Source organism: Rhinolophus sinicus, chromosome 15, assembly GCF_057876585.1.
Source record: "Rhinolophus sinicus isolate RSI-liver-muscle chromosome 15, RSI-T2T, whole genome shotgun sequence".
NCBI lineage: Eukaryota > Metazoa > Chordata > Mammalia > Chiroptera > Rhinolophidae > Rhinolophus > Rhinolophus sinicus.
The window spans coordinates 51,132,476-51,153,846 of record NC_142515.1 but is presented as its reverse complement, the minus strand read 5'-3'; the positions used below and the strand labels follow the sequence as shown (position 1 = coordinate 51,153,846).

Here is a 21,371-nt window from a genome sequence, read left to right as displayed (position 1 = left end):
GTTAAAATTATTAAAAATCAAGACAGTGACTGCAGAGCATTAGACCTCAAATGTGAAGCTCTTCCAAGTACAGGGCCTGTATAACTACATTGATTGCACACCCGTGAGCCTGGCCCTAGTTACATAGATGGTATCCCAGGTCTGACCATGACTGACTCTTAATTACTAAACAGTTCCCTAGGAACTCCCATTCCTTTTGGAGACTCTCATCAAAACTAATAAAATTTTTGGCTACTCCCAAAGCTGTTTTCTCTGCTCATTATTTCACATTAGTAATACTGTGGTCCCCCTGCTTACCCATGGTTTTGCTTTCCACAGTTTCAGTTACCTGCAGTTAACCGCAGGTCCAAAATATTCAATGCCAGATATAAAAAATTCATAAATTTTATTAATAAATTGGGCTTGCGATGTTTCGATGTTTTGTTCTGCCCTGCCCTGGACGTGAATTATTCCTTTGCCCAGCATAATCATGCTGTATACGTTACCCGCCCTTTAGTCACTTAGTAGCCATGGAGGTTATCAAATCATGTCACAGTATCACAGTGCTTGAATTCTAGTAACCCTTATTTTACTTAACAATGTCTCATTCCCCTCACTTCATCTCATCATGTAGACATTTTATCGTCTTACATCATCACAAGAAGAAGGATGAGTACAGTACAATATGATATTGTGTGAGAGACCACATTCACATAACTTTTATTACAGTATATTGTTATAATTGTTCCATTTTATTATTAGTTATTGTTGTTAATCTCTTACTGTGCCTAATTTATAAAGTAAACGTTATCTTAGGTATGTATGTATAGGAAAAAACATAGTATAGGGTTCAGTACTATCTGTGGATTCAGGCATCCACTGGAGGTCTTGGAACGCATCCTGCAAAGCTAAGGGGGTACTAATATAGTACTACTTGGGTGATGGAACTATACATGATTTTTTTTTCTGTAGTCCTCACTCTGCCTCCACTTTGCTAATCACATACTTACGTGCAGTTTAACATGTTCTTCTTTCCGATGTATTTCCTACAAATTGGCAAAAAGATTCAGAGGATTGATCATTAACCGTAACATTATCCCTGCCTCCAAGCTTTTAATTCAGGCTCCTCCTGACTGGCCATATTAACCTCCTAAAATACAGCAGGTCCTTGAATAACGTCGTTTCATTCAATGTCGTTTCGTTATAATGTTGATGAGGAAAAAACTCGATTCTTGGTCAGGACGACTGTCGGTGTGGAGTTGGCATGTTCTCCCCAGTCTGTGTGGGTTTTCTCTGAGCCTTCTGGTTTCCTCCCACATCCCTAAAATGTGCAAGTTAGGTGACTGTGTCCTGTCCAAGGTGGGTTCCTGCCTTGCATGTGAGCTGCCGGTATAGATTCTGGTAACCTGCAAACCTGAACTGGAATAAGCAGGTTGGAAAATCATGATCTTCCTTGTTTTTATGAATCTTTCTTAAATGTATGTAGAGTTCACATTTATTTCAATATTTAATATTAGAGGTGCTTTGGATCTTTATTTAGAAGTCAGTGATGTTTTTGTGACCAGAAATATGCCATAGGATCTTAACTCTATATCAATTAGCCTGTGGTGAAATTGGTTTCGTTACAGGTCCTTTCACATACAGTTATAGTTTTCAAGAACCTATCAATGATGTTTAGTGAAGATTTACTGGATCACATCACCCATTCACACCATGTGTTACCTCCATCTACAGCCATATCCACTTCTGTCCCCTTCCCCCCCACACACGTTCACACACTCCCTCTAAAATCTTCTGTGACACGTTAACACATGTTATCGTCAATGCCCACCACACTCTGGGCTCAGACCAACTTCACTACCTTCTGCTTCTCCACCCAGACCCAGAGACAGGTGAGTGAAACAGTGCAAATAGGACAAGCTCCCAGTCATGCAGAGCTCAAACCATAATCCCAGCTTTACAACTGGATTGGAATAAAACTCTGGCAAGTGGCTTTCCTTCTTTCTGCCTGAATTTCTTTCCTTGTAAAAGTGGAATAATATGACCTTCATGGAGCTGATGTAAGGATTGGTGAATGAATTTGTGTAAAGCACCCAGGAGACCCTCAGTAAATGGGAGCTATGGGGACAGAGCTAGGAATGCAATTTCTAGGCTCTTGGCCTCATGTGGAAACGTGCTGGCTCAGGTAGTAAATGGCCATCAACTGTGATTGGATGGCCATCAGCTGTGGCTAGTTGGCCGTCAGCTGTCAGCAGTGAGCCATTGGCCACTAATATAACTGCCGTGGCTACGCTAGCAGCAAATGGGGGCTAGCAAGAAGATTGTGACTGAGCTAGCAAGTGCGGGTTGCAGTTTAGCACGGCGGATTACAGCTAGCCATTGAGGTTGGTTGGCAGAGAGAAGTGGACAGCAGGTTGCAGATAGTGTGGCTCCTGCTTCCTGTGTCTCCAGCCCAGCCGCCAGCGAGAATATAGTGGTATGACTCCCCTACCTATGGCGCCATGGGTGTTCCTTTTTGGCCTCACCCTATCCTGCATTCTTGTGCGGGGAGCGGGACCAGAGACCCCGCATGACACCCTGCATGACAGGAGCTATATTATTATTATTATTATTATTATTATTATTATTATTATTATTACTATTGGAGCAGTCACAAACAGACATATTCACAATCTCCAAAAATCCCTCATGGAGTTTCACTTTGGAGCTTGTGCTACATTCCTTCCCCCTAGAAAGCTCTCTCTGCTTGTCTAAGTCTTACCTACCGTGGAAAGTAAAACTTTAAGATGTCCCTGTAGATTTCCCACCCCTGGTATAATACCCTGGACTATGAATGTAATGGATTTTACTTCTGTACGCAGAGGACATTATTTCACACAGCTGAATTTAAGGTAGGGAGATTATCCTGGCAGGCCTGACCTAATCACATTAGACCCTTTAAAGCAGACAGTTTTCTGCAGCTGGTCACAGAAGTGGAAATTAAAAATTAGAAGCATTTGCGAAGGATTTGGCAAGCTACTGCTGGATTAAAGATGCCACATGCCACGGAATGCAGGCAGCCTCTAGGAGCTGAGAGTGGCCCCCGGGCTGGCAGACAGCAGGGAAACATGGACCCCTTTCCCACAGCTACAAGGAACTGAATTCTGCCAACAGGAGGAATGACCTTGGAAACAGACTTTTCCCCAGAGCCTCCAGATGAGAACTACATCCGTTCAACACCTTGATTTCAGCCTTGTGATACTGAGCAGAGAACCCAGCTACGCCGTGCAGAACTTCTGACCTATATACCTATGAAATAATAAATGGGTGTTTGAGGTAATTTAAGCAATAGAAGCATATCAATAGAATACTAGAACACCTACCTTCTAGGCCCACTTCTTCTAGTCCTTTCCCTATGAGTTCTCACTATAAGGCCCTGGCTTGAGCTATTTGTACAAATCCTTTCTCTTTCATAGCACTTATTGCAATTGTTCTTCTATTAAGGGACCATTTTACATTTCTCTCCTGTCTGCTATGACAGAGGCTGTTAGATGTCCCTCAATATCTGTTCTGCTCTTCCTCCATAGTAATAGAACCCCAGATTAATAGCTGGGCATTTAGCCACAGGATTCCAACTTGACACTTGGCAAGTTGCAAAGCTTCAGTTTTCTCATCTCTAAAAGGAAGATAATTATTTCAATCTCATTGACTTCACATGACTTAGCACATAATAAGCATTCAGAAAATGTTACCAGAGAGATAGAGGTCAATTCACAGCCTGCACTAGACTAAGAATCATCATGGAACTAAGTTACAAATATAGTGAAGCCCAAGGGGTCACATTCCAAAAAAAAGGAGATCGCCATGGACCTGAAGATAAGACAGAGTTTATGGAACAGTGGAACTAAATCTGGCCGCAAAGGAAGAATAATGTTTGGTTAGGCAGGCAAGAGGGCAGACATTCCAGAATGAGCAAGGCCTGGAGGTGGAAGCATGTTCCAGAACAGTGATTAAGTAGTCAGACTGAAGTGAATGTTCATACAATTCAAAGATGAGGATGAGAAGGTAAATTTCCACAAGATTATACCCTACAGAGGTTAAAGACTGTGTAACATTTGCTCATGGTTGTGGCTAGCTCAACGTTACTCTTTGCCATGTAATTACTTTGAAGGCCAGGAATGATAGGGAACATTGTTAGATATGTAACAATTTAGCATTTCTCAGTCAGAAATAAAGGGGGGAGAGTTTTTTATAATGGCAATTATGTTACACAGTGCCCTGTGACATAGGAAACTTTCTATTCTTTTCAGTCCATAGTAATTCTCTGAGGTAGGTGAAAAACAAGAAGTACAGCTGTTTTTTATTACAAAGACTGGGAAATTGAGACATGGCATTTTAATCAAGGATAGTGCTGGATATAAAACCTGAGTCTTCTATATTTAGTTGGGATGCTCAGTTTTTGTTTGTTTGTTTGTTTGTTTGTTTTTAAAAGATTTTATTGGGGAAGGGGAACAGGACTTTATTGGGGAACAGTGTGTACTTCCAGGACTTCTTTTTTCCAAGTCAAGTTGTTGTCCTTTCAATCTTAGTTGTGGAGGGCGCAGCTCAGCTCCAGGTCCAGTTGCCGTTGCTAGTTGCAGGGGGCACAGCCCACCATCTGTTGTGGGAGCCGAACCAGCAACCTTGTGGTTGAGAGGACGCACTCCAACCAACTGAGCCATCCGGGAGCTCAGCTGCAGCTCAGCTCAAGGTGCCGTGCTCAATCTTAGTTGCAGGGGGCACTACCCACCATCCCTTGCGGGACTCGAGGAATTGAACTGGCAACCTTGTGGTTGAGAGCCCATGCTCCAACCAACAACTGAGCCATCCATGAGGCAGCTCAGCTCAAGGTGCCCTGTTCAATCTTAGTTGCAGGGGGCAGAGCCCACCATCCCTCGCGGGACTCGAGGAATTGAACTGGCAACCTTGTGGTTGAGAGCCCACTGGCCCATGTGGGAATCGAACTGGCAGCCTTCGGAGTTAGGAGCACAGAGCTCTAACCACCTGAGCCACCGGGCCGGCCCCGGGATGCTTAGTTTTATTCCACGTTTCTGTGCTCTCTTCTTGGTTACTTTTTGGATTCCTACATATTGGTTATGTATGTAGGGACTTACACCTTATCCATACACTCCAGTACACTTCAAGCCCACATGGGTCAATCTACAACTTACACACACACACACTGCTTTCCCTCAACTCACCACAGATGTATGTTCTCTGTATGGAGACCACTCACCAGCCCCTTCCCCACACTGTCCCACATCTGAACCACACAGTGGCTCAATCAGTAGTTCTTCCTTCCCTTCCCCAGATGCTGCAAGAATAACACACTCTGCTCTTCACCCCCACCCAAAACCACAACCACTTCCCCTGTCACTTTAAAAATAATGTGGCTCTTCTCTTTTCTTTCTGCACTCCAGCTTTATTGAGGTATAATTACCAAATAAAAATTATATATGTGTGTGTATTTATATATGGCATACAACATGATGTTTCGATAAACATATACATTGTGAAATGATTACCACAACCAACCTAATTAACACATCCATCACCTCATATACTGTGTTTCTCCGAAAATAAGACCTAGCAGAACCATCAGCTCTTATGCGTCTTTTGGAGCAAAAATTAATATAATACCCGGTATTATATTATTATATTATGTTATAAAGACCCAGTCTTATAGTAAAATAACACAGGGTTTTTAAAACATAACATAATATAATATGATATAATTGTATATTATAGTAAAATAAGACCAGGTCTTATATTAATTTTTGCTCCAAAAGACGCATTACAGCTGGTGATCCAGCTAGGTCTTATTTTTGGGGAAACAAGGTAGTTGCCATTTTGTGTGTGTATGTGTGTGTGTGTGTGTGTGTGATGACAATACTTAAGATCTACCTTCTTAGAATATTTCAAGTATACAACATATAATAATATATATTAACTATAGTCACCATGCTGTATGTTGGGTCTCTAGAACTTATGCATCTTATAACTGAAAGTTTGTACACTTTGTACGCTTTGACCAACACCTTCCCCTTTCTCTCACCACACCCTGACTCCATCCCCTGGTAACCACCCTTCTAGTCTCTGTTTCTATGAGTTTGACTGTTTTAGATTACACATATAGGAGAGATCATGCAGTATTTATCTTTGTGTATCTGACTTATTTCACTTAGCATAATGTCCTCCAAGTTTACCCATGTTGTCACCAATGGCAGAATTTCCTTCTTTTTTAAGGCTGAATAATGTGCCACTGTCTACATATACCATATTTCCTTTCCTTTATCCTTCAGCAGACACTTAGATTGTTTCCATATCTTAGCTACTGTGAATAATGCTTCAGTGAACACGGGAGTGCAGATATCTCTTCAAGATCTAGAGATTATTTCCTTTGGATATATATCCAGAAGCGGGATCGCATTTTCCAAAGAAAGCATCCAAATGGACATCAGGTACATAAAGTGGCGTTCAGTATCACTAATCATCAGGGAAATGCAAATCAAAACCACGTTGAGATACCACTTCACATCTGTTAGGTTGGCTATTACCAACAAGTAAAAAAATAACAAGTGTTAGCGAGGATGTGGAGACAAGTGAATCCTTAGACACTGTTGGGAATATACATTAGTACAACCATTATGGAAAACAGTATGGAGTTCCACGAAAAAACAAAAATGGACTACCATATGATCCTGTTCTTCTCCTTTTTGAACAATTTTTAAAAATTCAATGAAGATTTAAAGCATTTTCAGCTTTACACTTTTTCTAATTTTCTCACTTTTTTTATTGCACTTCAACCTTCTTCATTGTGTAAGAAAGCTACAAAGAAGGCTATTAAAATTATGTAAGATTCCATCTCCCAGAGATAACTACTAATAACATTTTAATATATTCTCTTGAAGCCTTTTTTCTTGTTCATATATATTTTTATGTGTGCATACAATTTTTTTCTTACACAATTTTTTTTACTGAGATAATTTACATAACATAAAATTCACCCCTTTAAAGTATAATGTTCAATTTTTATTCCTGCCATTTTCACCTTAACATTATTATACTGTTTTTTTTAATTTTTCAATTATAATTGCATTCAGTGTTATTTTGTATTAGTTTTAGATGTACAGTATAGTAGTTAGACATTTATATAATTTATGAATTAACCCCCTTGCATAAGTCTAGCACCCACCTAACACCACACACAGTTATCACAATATTATTGACTATACTCCCTATACTGTACTTTACATCCCACGACTATTTTATAACTACAAATTTGTCCTTCTTAATCCCTTCACCATTTTCACCCAGTCCCACAACCCCCCTCCCATCTGGTAACCATCAATTTGTTCTCTGTATCTATGAGTCTGTTTCTGTTTTGTTTGTTTGTTTGTTTGTTTGTTTGTTTTGTTCTTTAGAGTCCACATATAAGTGAGATCATATGGTATTTGTCTTTCTCAGTCTGACTTATTGGACTTAGCATAATACCCTCTAGGACATTAATGTTATGGCAAATGGTAAAATTTCATTTTTCTTATGGCTGAGTAATGTTCCATTGCATATATGTACCACTTCTTCTTTATCCAATCATCTATTGATGGGCATTTCAGTTGCTTCCATAGCTTGGCTGTTGTAAATAGGGTTGAAGTGAGCGTAGAGATGCATATACGTTTTTGAACCAGTGTTTTGAGTTTCTTCAAATAAATACCCAGAAGTAGAATTGCTGGGTCATAAGATAGTTCTACTTTTAATTTTTTAAGGAACATGAAAACTGTTTTCCATAGTGGCTGCACCAATATACAGTCCCACCAATGGTGCACGAGTGTTCCCTTTTCTCCACATCCTTGACAACACTTGCTTTTTGATTTATTGATGATGGCCGTTCTGACAGGTGTGAGGTGATGTCTCACTGTGGTTTTAACTTGAATTTCTCTGATGATTAGTGATGTTGAGCATCTTCATATGTCTATTGGCCATGGGTATGTCCTCTTTGGGGAAATGTCTATTCAGGGCCTCTTACCATTTTTTAATTGGATTACTTGGTTTTTTGGCGTTGAGTTGTATGAGTTCTTTATAAATTTTAGATATTAACCCCTTACTAAATGTATTATATTATTGGCAAATATCATCTCCCATTCAGTAGGATATCTTTTCGTTTTGTTGATGGTTTCCTTTGCTGTGCAAAAACTTTTTAGTTTTATGTAGTCCCATTTGTTTATTTTTTCTTTTGTTTTTCTTGCCTGAGAGATATATCAGAAAAAAATATTACTCAAAGTGATGTCTGAGAGTTTACTGTCTATGTTTTCTTCTAGGAGTTTTATGGTTTTGGGTCTTACATTTACATCTTTACTCCATTTTGAGTTTATTCATGTACATAGCATAAGAAGGTGGTCCAGTTTCTTTTTCTTTTTTTGCATGTATCTGTCCAGTTTTCCCAACATCATTTATTGAATAGACTGTCTTGACCCCACTATATATTCTTAGCTCCTTTGTCATAGATTAAATGACCACATAGGCGTGGGTTTATTTCTGGGCTTTCTATTCTGTTCCATTGATCTACGTGTCTGTTTTTATGCCAATACCCTGCTTTAACCCATTCATGGTTTAGTAGAATGTTATTTAACCTCCATGTGTTTGTGTGTGTTTTCAGTTTTTTTGGGGTTTTTAAATTGATTTTTAGTTTCATGCCATTATGGTCAGAGAGGATGCTTGATACGATTTCAATCTTCTTGAATTTGACACTTGTTTTGTGGCCTAACATGTGGTCTACCTTGGAAAATGTTCATGCACACTTGGAAAAATACATCTACTCTGCTTCTTTGAGGTGGGATGCTCTAAAAATATCAATTAAATCTATCTGGCCTACTATGTCATGTAAGGCCACTCTTTCCTTGTTGATTTCCTGTCTGGAAGACCTGTTCATTGGGGTCAGTGGGGTGTTAAAGCCCCCTACTATGACTGTATTACTGTCAGTATCTTCCTTTATGTTGGTCAATATTTGCTTTATATATTTAGGTGCTCCTATGTTGGGTGCATAGATGTTTCCTAGGGTTATATCCTCTTGTTGGGGGGTTATATAAATGACAAAGGGGTTATATGAAATGATAAAGGGGTTATATCCCCTTTATCATTATGCAACGTCCTTCTTTGTCTGTTATTATAGTCTTCATTTTAAAGTCTATTTTGTCTGATATGAGTAGAGCTACCCCAGCTTTTTTTCATTTCCAATTGTATGAAATATCTTTTTCCACCACTTTACTTTCAGTCTATGTGTGTCTTTCAATCTGAGGTGAGTCTCTTTTAGACAGCATATGTATGGTTCTTGTTTTCTTATCCATTCAGCTATACTATGTCTTTTGATTGGAGCATTTAATCCATTTACATTTAAAGTGATTATTGATAGGTACATAGTTATGGCCATTTTATTATTCATATTTTTTAACTTTTTTGTGTGTTGTTTTCCCCCTTCTTCTTCTTAAAGAAATCCTTTAACATTTCTTGTAATACTAGCTTGGTGGTAACAAATTCCTTTAGATTTATCTTGTCTGGGAAGCTCTTTATCTCTCCTTCAATTTTAAATGATACTTTGCTGGGTAGAGTAGTCTTGGTTGTAGGTCCTTGCTTTTAATCACTTTGAATATTTCATATCACTCCCTTCAGGCCTGCACAGTTTCTGTTTGAAAATTAGTTCAGAGACTTATGGAAGCTCCCTTGCAGGTAACTAACTGCTTTCCCTTGCTGCTTTTAGGATTCTCTCTTTTTCTTTAACCTTTGCCATTTTAATTATGGTGTGTTTTGGTGTAAGCCTCTTTGAGTTCATCTTGTTTGAGACGCTACACTTCCTGGCCTTATATGTCTATTTCTTTTGCCAGTTTAGGGACGTTTTCAGTCATTATTTCCTCAAATAGGCTCTCCATCCCTTGCTCCCTCTCTTCTCCTTCTGGTACTCCTATGATACAAATGCTATTACACTTGATGTTGTTTCACAGGTTCCTTTAAACTATCTTCACTGTTTTGTTTTTAGTTCTTTTTCTTTTTGTTGTTCCAATTGGGTATTTTCTGCTACCTTGTTTCTAAATTGCTGATTTGATCTTCTGCTTCATCTAATTGGCTGTTGATTCCTTCCAGTGTATTCTTCATTTCAGTTATTGTATTCTTTATTTCTGTCTGGTTCTTTTTTATGGTTTCTATGTCCTTCATTATGCTTACTATCTCTTTGTTGATGTTCTCACTAAGTTTCTTAAGCATTCTTATAACCAGTGTTTGAACTCTGTCTCTGGTAGTTTGGTTGCCTCCATTTCATTTAGTTCTTTTTCTGGAATTTTCTCCTGTTCTTTTATTTGGGACATGTTTCTTTGTTTCCTCATCTTGTCCATCTCTCTGTGTTCATTTCCATATTTTAGGTAGATCTCCTATGTCTCTCAGTCTTCACTGGGTGGCCTTATGTAGTAGTTGTCCTGTGTGGCCCAGTGGTCCCAATCACATGCACTGTGTGCTTCAGGAGTGTCCCTTGTATGTGCCCTCCTGTTGTAGTTGAGCTTTGATTGCTTTTGGAACATCAGTGAGTGGGACTGACTCTCAGGCTGACTGTCTGTGAGGATTGGCTACACCCCCAGCATATGAGCTGCAGTGTGGGTGGCTGTCCCCTCAGAGGGGGATTCACCCCAGTGGGCTCTTGTGCCTATTGAGACCACCTTTTAGATGTGCCGTTTGTGGGACTAATTGGGGGTGCTCTGTTTTGGTATAAAGCCAGTCTCCAGGTGTGTTGTTTCTGGTGCCTGTTGGGAGGGACTCCCGTGCAGGCCAATTTCAGCCATTGCCCGGGACTGGCTGCCTGGTAAGAGCTACAAAGCTATATGTGGTCGGTTGCTGTTTGTGCTGGACCTAGAGGCATGTGGGGGTGGCCACGCTGTGAACCAAGACTGGCTGTCACCAGTATTGGGCCTGGGGCAGCTTAGCAAAATGTCCAGGGCACCCCTAGGCCTGTTACCACCTGCCAGCTGCCCATAAGGCTCAGCCACTGAAAGAGCCTCTTTGGGTGCACAGGGCTGGGCTGGTTGCCCTGGTGCTGATAGTGCCTCTGGTTCAACCTTAACATTATTATATCAAAGACATAGGACCATGACATTGAATAGTCTTTAAAACTTGATTTTTATATGGTCAGTTTATAGCCATATTATATTTGAAAACTGCAAGAACCATAATTTATTTCAGTATCTCCCTATTATTACACATCTAGGTTGTCTCTAACTTTTCATTACTGTAAATAGTGTTGTAAAAAATAGCCTTGAATTTTATTTTTATAGGCTTTGAATTGTTTCAACACATTTATTACTTATGAGAGGGGCAAACACCAGTGGATGCCTACCCAATAGACATTCTCTCCTTTATTCTTAGATTATAGAATCTAATATTTTGTAGAGGTGTATTAGTTATCTATTGCTGCATATAAATTACTCCAAAACAATAATCCTTTATGCTCTCTCATGTTTTCTGTGGCTCAGGAATTTGGAAGTGGCTTGGCTGGGAGGTTCTAGATCAGAGTCTCTCATGAGGTCACAACCAGATGGTAGTTACAACTGAGGTCATCTCAAAAGCTTCTTCAATCACAGGTCTAATACCTGGACTGGGAAGACTCGAAGCTCTGGGGCCTTAAATCATGGAACCCTTCAAGCATCTCTTTCTACTTCTACCATGGTATCTCAAGCATGCAGGCTTGAGGGTAGCGAGACTTCTTATATAAGGCTCAGGACTCCAAAGTCACATCTCCCAAGAGATCAAGAGCTAGAAGCTGTATCACCTTTCCTAACTTAGTCTTGCAAGTCACAGTAGCACTTCCCACCTGAGTCATATACAAGTCTGCTCAGATTCCAGGAAGGGAAGTGATGGGAAAAAGTATCAATGTCACATTTATGGAGAACATTTGGAAAATATAATCTGCCAGAGGAGGCAAACATCCTCAGATAAGGTGGGCCCCTCCCAAAACCTAAGGGATGCACCATGCTGTGGCTGAACCAAGTATAGTAACCCCACTCTTCATTGTTAATATAAAAGACACTAGTTGTCCACCCAGAACTTATTTCCCCTTCCTCCCATCAGATCCCAGCAAAATGTACTAAATTACTCAGGCTGTCTTGCAGCTAGGATAGCCAAGTGATAAATTCTGCCCAGCGCAACTAAGCTGAGATCTAGGAAACCTTTCGCTTTCCTGATGTAGGTACTTGCCCTTTTCTGATGCACTAGAACACAGCTCCAGGGGTGTCCTTGATAGGCATGAGCCAATCAATATACTCTATCCACATGCTCATAGTGATTGGTTCAGGAAGGAGCAATTGATCCAATTTGGTCCCATATGAGAAAGAGTGACACCCCTCTTCCCATTGGAGCTACCAAACACATGCTTTATTTTCCCCTCAAGGTATGACGTGAAAATGGGAGGCATCTGCAGCCATTTTGCTTTCATAGTGGGAATGTCTGGATCTCTGAGGAATACCATAAAGAGCTTGAATTTGGAGGCAACACCAAGATGAGAGAGAGAGAGAAATAAATATTTTCAGTAAAATTTTTATTTTGGACTCAATCCTCACTTGAAGCCAGACAGACCTCAGGGTTTTCAGTTACTGAGTGTATTAGGTTTCTCCTGAGAAACAGAATCAATAAAAGCCAAAGATATTTATTATAAGGAATTGGCTTGTGCCATTATGGAAGAGGACAAGTCCCAAAATCTGCAAGATGAACTGGCCATCTGGAGACTCATATTGGGCCTGTACCAGAGCAATAGTTCTAGTCCAAGTCTGAAAGCCAGAGAAGCGGGAGAGCCAATGGTGTAATTCCTATTAAAGCCTGGCAGGCTCAAGACCCAGGGAAAGCCCATGTCCCATTTGGAAGGCAGACGCAGGAAAGAATTCTCTTACTCGGGAGAGGGTCCCCTTTTTTGTTCTACTCAGGCCTTCAGTTGATTGGATGAGACCCACTGACATTAAGGAGGGCAATCTGCTTTACTCAGGCTACTCATTTCAATGTCAATCTCATCCAAAAAACACCGTCACAGAAACACCTAAAATATTGTTAGAGCAAATATCTGGGCACCCAATGGCCCAGTCCAGTTGACACAAAATTAACCAGCACACTGAGCAAGTTAAACCTTCTTGTGGTTTAAACCACTTTGATTTGGGTTTTATTTTATTTGCAATCAAAAGCGACTAAATTGACATAGGCCATCTACTATGTGCCAGACTATGCCATGTATGCAGCAGTAGTGAAAAGGCAGACAGAGTTTCCAGTATAGTAGCAACACGTGTAGGGAAACCATTGCTTTTTTGGACAAATGTTATTAAAGCATAACATTCAGATGACTTCAGCCTGGTTGACATATTGACTGCAACCTCACGAGAGACCTCGAACCACAACCACCCAGGTAAGCTGTTACAGAATCCCTGATCTGAGAAATTTATGTGAGATAATAGATGTTTTTTGTTTTATGTAATTATGATTTCAGGTAATTTGTAACACAGAGTAGAATCTAATACACCCCTGCCCCAGAAGTACCCACCAATATGATTTCTTTCATCATCATAGATTAGCTTTACCTGTTCTTGAAATTTACATAAATGGAATCATACAATATGTACATATTGTGCTTGGCTTCTTCCACTCATCATTGTATCTGTGAGATTCATCTGTATGCTTTCATCTAGCAGTAGTCTGTTCTTTGTTATTGCTGTATAGCATTTATTTCATGAATATACCAAAATTTATCCTTTCTAATGTTAGTAGACATTTTGTTTTTTCAAAAATTTGGCTGTATAAATAAAACTTCTATGAACAATCATACATGTATTTTGGTTGGACACATATATTCATTTTTCTTGGAAGCCATTTATTTAATGTAATGTGTCTTGCTGCTTCAAATTTTCCCATGCTACTGCCTACCCTGATATTTTACTTATTAACTTGTTCTGCTGTTCTTTTGAAAATGACTGAGAACTAAACCTTATCTTTTAAACATTTCCAAACAATCTTTAATTTGTACATTTTAAGTACTTATAATGGTAAAGAAATAATCAGAGGATATTCCATTTTCTTAGCTGTGCAGAAGATGAGTTCTTCATATCTCCCTCATTCCCATGGGTTTTTTTAATCCAAGAAATGTAGCTTTAAGTCCTTCTAGATTTTTATGTATAGAGAACTTCTTTCAGTAATGTTTTTGCAAATCCCAGATTAACCCTAGTCCGTGAAGCTACTACATAGCAAAATTGTCAAATAGCTAATTTTTGCATGTGCTAGCAGTTGTAAACTTTTTGGTCTCAGAACCTCTATACACTCCTAAAAATTGTTGAGGACCCCAACGATTTTTTGTTTATGTGATTATATGTATTTGTCAATATTTACTGCTTTAAAGAAATTAATAAAACTTTTGTATATTTATTTCTTTGTTTTAAAATAATAATAAACCCATCATGTGTTAACACAAATAACATGTTTTTATGAAAAATGATGTGGACCTCCTGAAAGTGTCTCAAAGACTACACTTTGAGAAGCACTGGTCCAATGAGTTCCTTGCCCCTATCATACCATATGGTAGCAATCATCTCCTACTTTGACTTCCCCACATCATATCCATCTTTATTTGATGATAAAACCCTTCTTTCCTAAAGAGAACCTATTGAAGATGGTTTAGAGGAGGCTGACCACACCCTTTTTCCCACTCAGTCATAAGAATGTGACCCATGATTGGCCAGAGATTCTTGGGAACTCTTATGCTAACCTATTAGAAAATTCTAATTCATTCTCTCTGTCTCTCTTTTCACCCCATCCAGTTCATGAGTGTGATTCATAGCTTGAAAACAGCTTTCTTACCCATTAATTGGGGAGAGTATTCCCAGAGATGGGAAGACTCAGTCCCTGATGACATCATTTGGATTATTGGAGCAAGCAATGACTGAAAACTCTGTCCTCCTTCTTCTCAGTTGTGTTAGCCAGTTTGCTTAAGTTAGGTTTCTATCACTGGCAACTGATACACACTGATAATATTTGCATATCAATTGTAATCTTCAATATTTAACTGTAACATGAGAATTTCAGGTATTGTAGTAGCACAACAGTCAAAATATTTAGGGGTATGTAGTCTTCCAGACAGCTAGGTCAGTAGTTCTAAAATTTGGCTACACCTCAGAATCAACTAATAGAGCTTTATCAAAATACAAATTTCTAGGCCCGGCCCAGAATTATAAAGGTTTTGTTTGGGTGCTTTCAATAAAATATATTAGTTTTTTCACATAGAGATATACCTATCTTGTTAAATTTATTTCTAGGTATTCATAGTTTGTTGATAACTGGAGTGGTGTTTTTTTAATTATCCTTTCCAGGAAGTGATTTGTAATTTAAAGAAAAACTATTTTTAAATTTACCATGAGATAAATTCTCTTAATGATAAACAAACTTTATTTTTGGTAGAGACTTTTGGATTTTCTTGTTATGCATTCATATCATCTGAAACATCAAATTTACTTGGTCACTTTATTTCCAATACTTATTTCCATATATTTTATTTTCTTATCTCACTACATTAGCTACAATCTTCAATATATCACATATAGTGATGATAATAGTAATCTCTTTTTAAATGATAATTACTTTAGTATATCACCATTTAAATGATTTTTTTGATAAACAGTAAAGATCATGGTTTAGTCAGAATATAATTTAGCCATTTAAATGATTGCAAAGAGGCATGTATCTATTAAGAATGCTTTTGGCTGCAAATAACAAAAATCCTAAGACTGGCAGAAACAAATAGAAAGTTAACTTCTAATTTTGACCAAGACAGAGTAATAGGGACTAGATTTACCCTCTTGTCTAAAAACTGAAGAAAAAAAAAAAGGGACAAAAAATATATGACACAATCATTTTCAAACATTGGAAAATAGGCAGTAATGCCCTGGCTCACTGCCACGGAGGAGAAACACAAATAATTCAGTCTCCCTGAGTTAGGAAGATTTTGCTGTAAGTACAGGGAAGTCAAGGAGGCTATAATTCATAGGAAAGAGTACCAAAAAGGAGACAGCTGCACCAAAAGAGAGCTCTGGAGATTGTATAAGATTACCTTTGAGTCTTCAATTGGCTACTCTTCAGGACATGCATGTGAGACAACTACCCAATGCTGGAGAAAGAACCATCTGAAAGGAGCAGGTGGAATAATTCATTGAGCTCACATTCTCAAAAGCCAAAATGGAAAAATCTTATAATACAAGAAAAAACAAGTTTTTAAAACAAGAACACCCAGCAACTAACAAAATAAAATTTACAATGTCTGGCATTTAATTCAAAACTTGCCAAGCATTCAAAGAAGTAGGAAAATACAGCCTGTAACTTTGAAAAGTTAATTTACCATTTGGGTTTGGTCATCTCGGTTCAGGAGCTCAAGCCTGGGTCAATAGTGTGCATTCCTTGTATCGTCATTTCAGTTCTACTCTGAGTTTATAAAAAGTTCCTGGAGCCATGCATATACCTTCTGATTTCCCCCTTTGGTGGTTGTATGTGGCTTAGAAAAGCTAAACGAGAATCCAATGATAAAAGCAAAGGCAAAGTAAACTATGAGTGTGCAGCCATAAATGAATTACCAACAAAAGGACCAACAGAAATGTCTGATAAAAAGAATGACTAAAGGGATTGTCCCCAAGGACCTCATTGTTTTCAAAGGATCCTAATAGTCTGAAGCACCTTCTTTGTAACTGTCTCTGATCTTTTTCTCTTAGACCAGAATTTGGGATAGATAATGTAGATATTTACTTGATACTAATCAGGAAACACATGCAATTTATAATTAAAATGTGTTTAACTATATTTAATGATCTCATTCCTTAGTTCCTTTTTCATTACAGTAGCTTTCATTTCCATTATTGCAGTTTTAATAATATGAATAAATAGAAGGTTTGTGCCAGTAGATACTGTTATTAAATCAGTACCTAAGCATACTTGGGCCTCTGGCTTTTATTCAGGCACTTTGAGTTTGAGCAGAGTACTCGATTTTACTATGAAACAGTGCAGTGAAATGAAAGGGAGTTTTTAGAGATGATAATGGCTTAAAACATAAAGTTATAATTACTTCCCAACACAATGGAGCAGCTTATCTATGACAATAGTAATTACTGTTTTTTTGCTCTGAGGAAGAATAAAAAGACGGGGAAATAGGAAAAACATCTTTGAAAAATGGAACACCTTTTACATAAATGTCTAATGCATATTATAAAATTCTAAAAAAATAAAAGTCAATTCATTGAAACCCACCAGGAAATTACATAAATAATAGAATTAGTAAGTAAGGCCGTTAAAGCAGTTATTATACCTATATTCTACAAGCTTAAGAAAGTAGAGAAAAACATAATCGTGTTAATCAGAGACATGGAATATGAGGGGGGGAAGACCAAATAGAATATCTAGAAATAAAAAATATATAATGTCTGAGATAAAAAAAAAAAAACCATTGGATGGAATTAACAGCAGATTAGACACTGAAGAGAAACTTGAAGTGAACCTAATGACACAGCAGCTGAAACTATCCAAAATGAAACATAAAGAGAAATAAGGCTGAAAACAAAATAAAGAACTTCAGTCACCTGATATATGTGTATTTTGAGTTCCTGAAGGAAATAGAGAATGAGAGGGGGAAAGGAGCACAAAAATGAAAGCCAAAATTTTTCTAAATTTGATAAAAACTATAAAACTACGGATCAAAGAACTCAACGAACTCCAAGTACAAGTAATATAATGAAAACTACACCAAAGTACGTAATAATCAAATTGCTTAAAACAGTAAGCTAGAGAAATCTTAAAAGCAGCCAAAGAAAAATGAAACTTTATATATAGAGGAACAAATATAAGAATAATATCAGACTTCTCATTGGAAACAATGAAAGTCAGAAGTTAGTAGAGTGATATCTTTACTGAAAGAAAGAAAAAAACTGTCAACTTGGAGTTCTATGCCCAGTGAAAATACTTTTCATAAATGAAGGCAAAATGAAGACTTTTTCAGACATAGAAAGCTGAAAACCTTTTTCACTTAGTAGATGTGCATACACGGAATGTTAAAGGAAGTCTTTCAGACAGAAGGAAAATGATGACTATACAAAGGTATGAAGAGTACACTTGGCCCTCCATATTCACAATTTCCACATCTGCTGATTCAACCAATCATGGATTGAAAATATTTGGAAAAAATGTTACATTGTTGCTGACATGTACTATGTACTATGTAATTAGGGTTATGATGGTTGCATCTGTACTGAACATGTACAGATTTTGTTTTCTTGTCATTGTTTCTTAAACAACTATTTATATGGCATTTACATTGTATTATGTATTATAAGTTATCTAGAGATGATTTAAATCTGGAGGATTGTGTAGCTTATATGCAAATACTGTGCCATTTTATATAAGGGACTTAAACACCTGAGGATTTTGGTATCCATAGGGGCCTGGAACCAAAATCCCATAGATACCAAAGGGTAACTGTGCTGTAAATATGTGGGGAAGTATAAACAAATAGGAATTTATTATCCTCACATAACAAAAGGGTTGGAAATTAATACTGGGTGACTTTAATTCAGCTGATCAGTCTTCAAGAATTCCAACTCTTTTCAATCTTCACTCTGCCATACTTGATATTTGGACTTTTCATTCAAAAGCTTGTTGCCTCAAGGAGGCCTTTTCTTAAAGGGTTTCTATTCATGTATCAGTAAAGGAAAAACTTTCCTAGAAACTTCTCAGAAGACTTCTTAAGTCTTTTAGCTGAACTGGGAGGCTGTACAGTGAGTATCTTTCTTTCCAGCCTCTTCAATGCGAGGGAGAAAAAAGAAAGGGTGGTTAAGAATAGTGGTTGGGTTAACCAACTAATAGTGTTGCCACAGAATATTGACTAAAGGTATTAACCATATGTTTGGAGTTGAGATGAAACTCAAAGGGTAATTATCTGTCATATTATGTAGGGACCATTTATTAAGGCAGGGGCCCAAATCATAAAGATAGGGTCCCATAACCAATTTGGAGGGATAGGACCCCTGTCCCCCACAACTCTATGTGAATCTGGGACTTATAAAAGTACAAGATTGATTCTGTTCTTCGTGGCTACTCTTTAGTGAGTGCATAACAGATCCAAACAAGTCACCTCAAAATGGAGCAGCTTCACCAGACACTTCTACCTGAGTGTTATCCATTATCTGCCTATCAGTCCAAAGGTGTTCAGAACTCTTGGCCCACCCATGGAACACTCCTTTCCTTCATCAAGTGAGCCAAATGGAGAGCAAACGAATTGTCGACCTTTTTCCTTCCTCCTTTCTATCTCTTTTCTGTTCTCCAAGTCAAGGAGGATAAAGTCAATAAGAATCCTAAATCATTGCCTTTGTTCTCTCTTCTTTCCTATGTAGACTTTGGGTAAAGCCATCTGCTACTTAGAAAAGTTAAAGAAACTTGATTAGGGCTTTAAAATTAAACTAAATTCATTTCTTTCAGACTTTGGATCTTAACTTTAGATGCCATTGATGTTTCCAGTCCAAAGATAACAATATATAGATATTATTGAGCAAAGAGGTCTGGAAAGAGAGCAGTAAGTTCAAATGCTGTAGAAAGAAAAAAAAAAATGAAGAGGATGTTATCATGTGCTTTGAGACTAATGAAAAAAAAAATCTCATCAGCTTAAGCAAATTGTACTCATTAGCCCAAGATATTGAGATACAGAGAAAACCAAAGGTAAAAAAAGTCTAGATTGAGCTCTGCTTCTTACCCTCTGAGAGCTGACATTTAACACTCAATATGTTTCTTCTATCCTTCTGTTAAGATACATACCCACTTGCTTTAGAGAATTCTCCAACTTAGTATGACCTGGTAGGACTCTTAATTATAAGTATCTCTTCTTTCTAACCACTTCCCCTCACCATTACCAAAGTGAAACGAATATGACCCAGGATTGACCAATCACAGTATCCCATCCCATCTCTTTAATTACAGTCAGCTATTCAAGAGTGGACACATGACACTGGTAGAACCAATCAAAATCCTTCCCTGAAATTGATACATGAGTATCGAGAGAGAGCAATTCTCTTTTGGAGTTACTAAACTTGAAAGATGTGAAATTGGAGTTGTTGGAGCCAATTTCCCCAGAGGCCTATCTGGAGTAGGAAAAAATGAGGCCAAACCACTGAAAGAATCAGGGCACAAAGCTAGGGAAAGAAGAAAAGACTTGACCTGTTGTTTGAGTCCCTGAATCCAGTTATGCTTAAAGCCAGAGTCTGCCATGGAACCACCAAAATATAGGAACAAATAAGTTAGGATTCTCCCATTTGCAGTCAGAGAGCTCTGATTAATGCACATTGTTATTCCCCAATCTTGTCTACATCTTTAGCCTGAGAAAAGGGAAGAAAGACTATACTAAATGATTTGCACCAACTGAGGAAGAAGATCGAAGTATTAAAAACACCTAAAGAAGAGAGGTATTCTTTCCCTTTTTCACCACCCCCAACACACTCCCTCCAGCATCAGGTACATATTTAGTACACATTTGGGGGCACACTCTAAGAACAGCACTGTATTGTACTTTGGGGTATCACGGGTGACTATATTACTATATTTTCTAAGAGAGCGCTTGTTTTCTCTCCAGTGCGTGACCTATGCAAATTTTGCTTTTTACAGAGAGGTTTTATTTTTATTGTGCTACATTTCCTAAAGATACTTAGAATTAGCACATTTTGGAGTCCCCTGATCTGGTAGTTTTTAATGCAAGTCAATGAAAGAATGTGAGCCACACAGCAGCAAAATTCCTAAAATGCAATTTATTCTCCTAAGCAAAGGGGACTTGCATTATTACTCTTTATGTGCTCAAAAGTGATTGCTCCAGAAATTAGAATGAATTCATAAAGTGACCTTGGAGCATAGCATGACAGAGAATCTTGGAAAGTAGATAAGAAATAATTAGTATTAACTGTAGGCCTGTTGTGAAGTAATCGTTTTACCTACTAGGCAACCCAAATGTGTGGGCTTCACCAGGCTAGGACTACAAATTTCAACCATGTATCTATTACTACTGAAACAAACACTCAATCCTCATTCCTCTGATTGCCACAAGTCATCTCTTCAGTGTGACCCAGTGGGAGAGGGGTGTCTATTGAGGGGTCAGGAATTGGTCTGTAAGAGTCTGCTGCTCTGGCCTCCTCACTTTGTAGTCTGTCTCCTGCTGAGATCACCACTGCAGGGGACACCTCTGTTCACCACTGATTCTCTCCATGGTTACCCCCAGTCTGGTGTCAGGGAAGGGGGTGTTGCTATCCACTTAGTTTCTCTCTCCCACATGTGGCAGTCTTAATCAGGAATCAAAT

General features: G+C 38.2%; 1 pseudogene; it reads left to right on the top strand.

Annotated features, from left to right (window-relative positions):
• Nucleotides 1-1,802: 1,802 nt before the first annotated feature.
• LOC109454806 (UPF0729 protein C18orf32 homolog pseudogene) lies at nt 1,803-16,669 on the top strand (annotated as a pseudogene).
• The last annotated feature ends 4,702 nt before the right edge of the window (nt 16,670-21,371 follow it).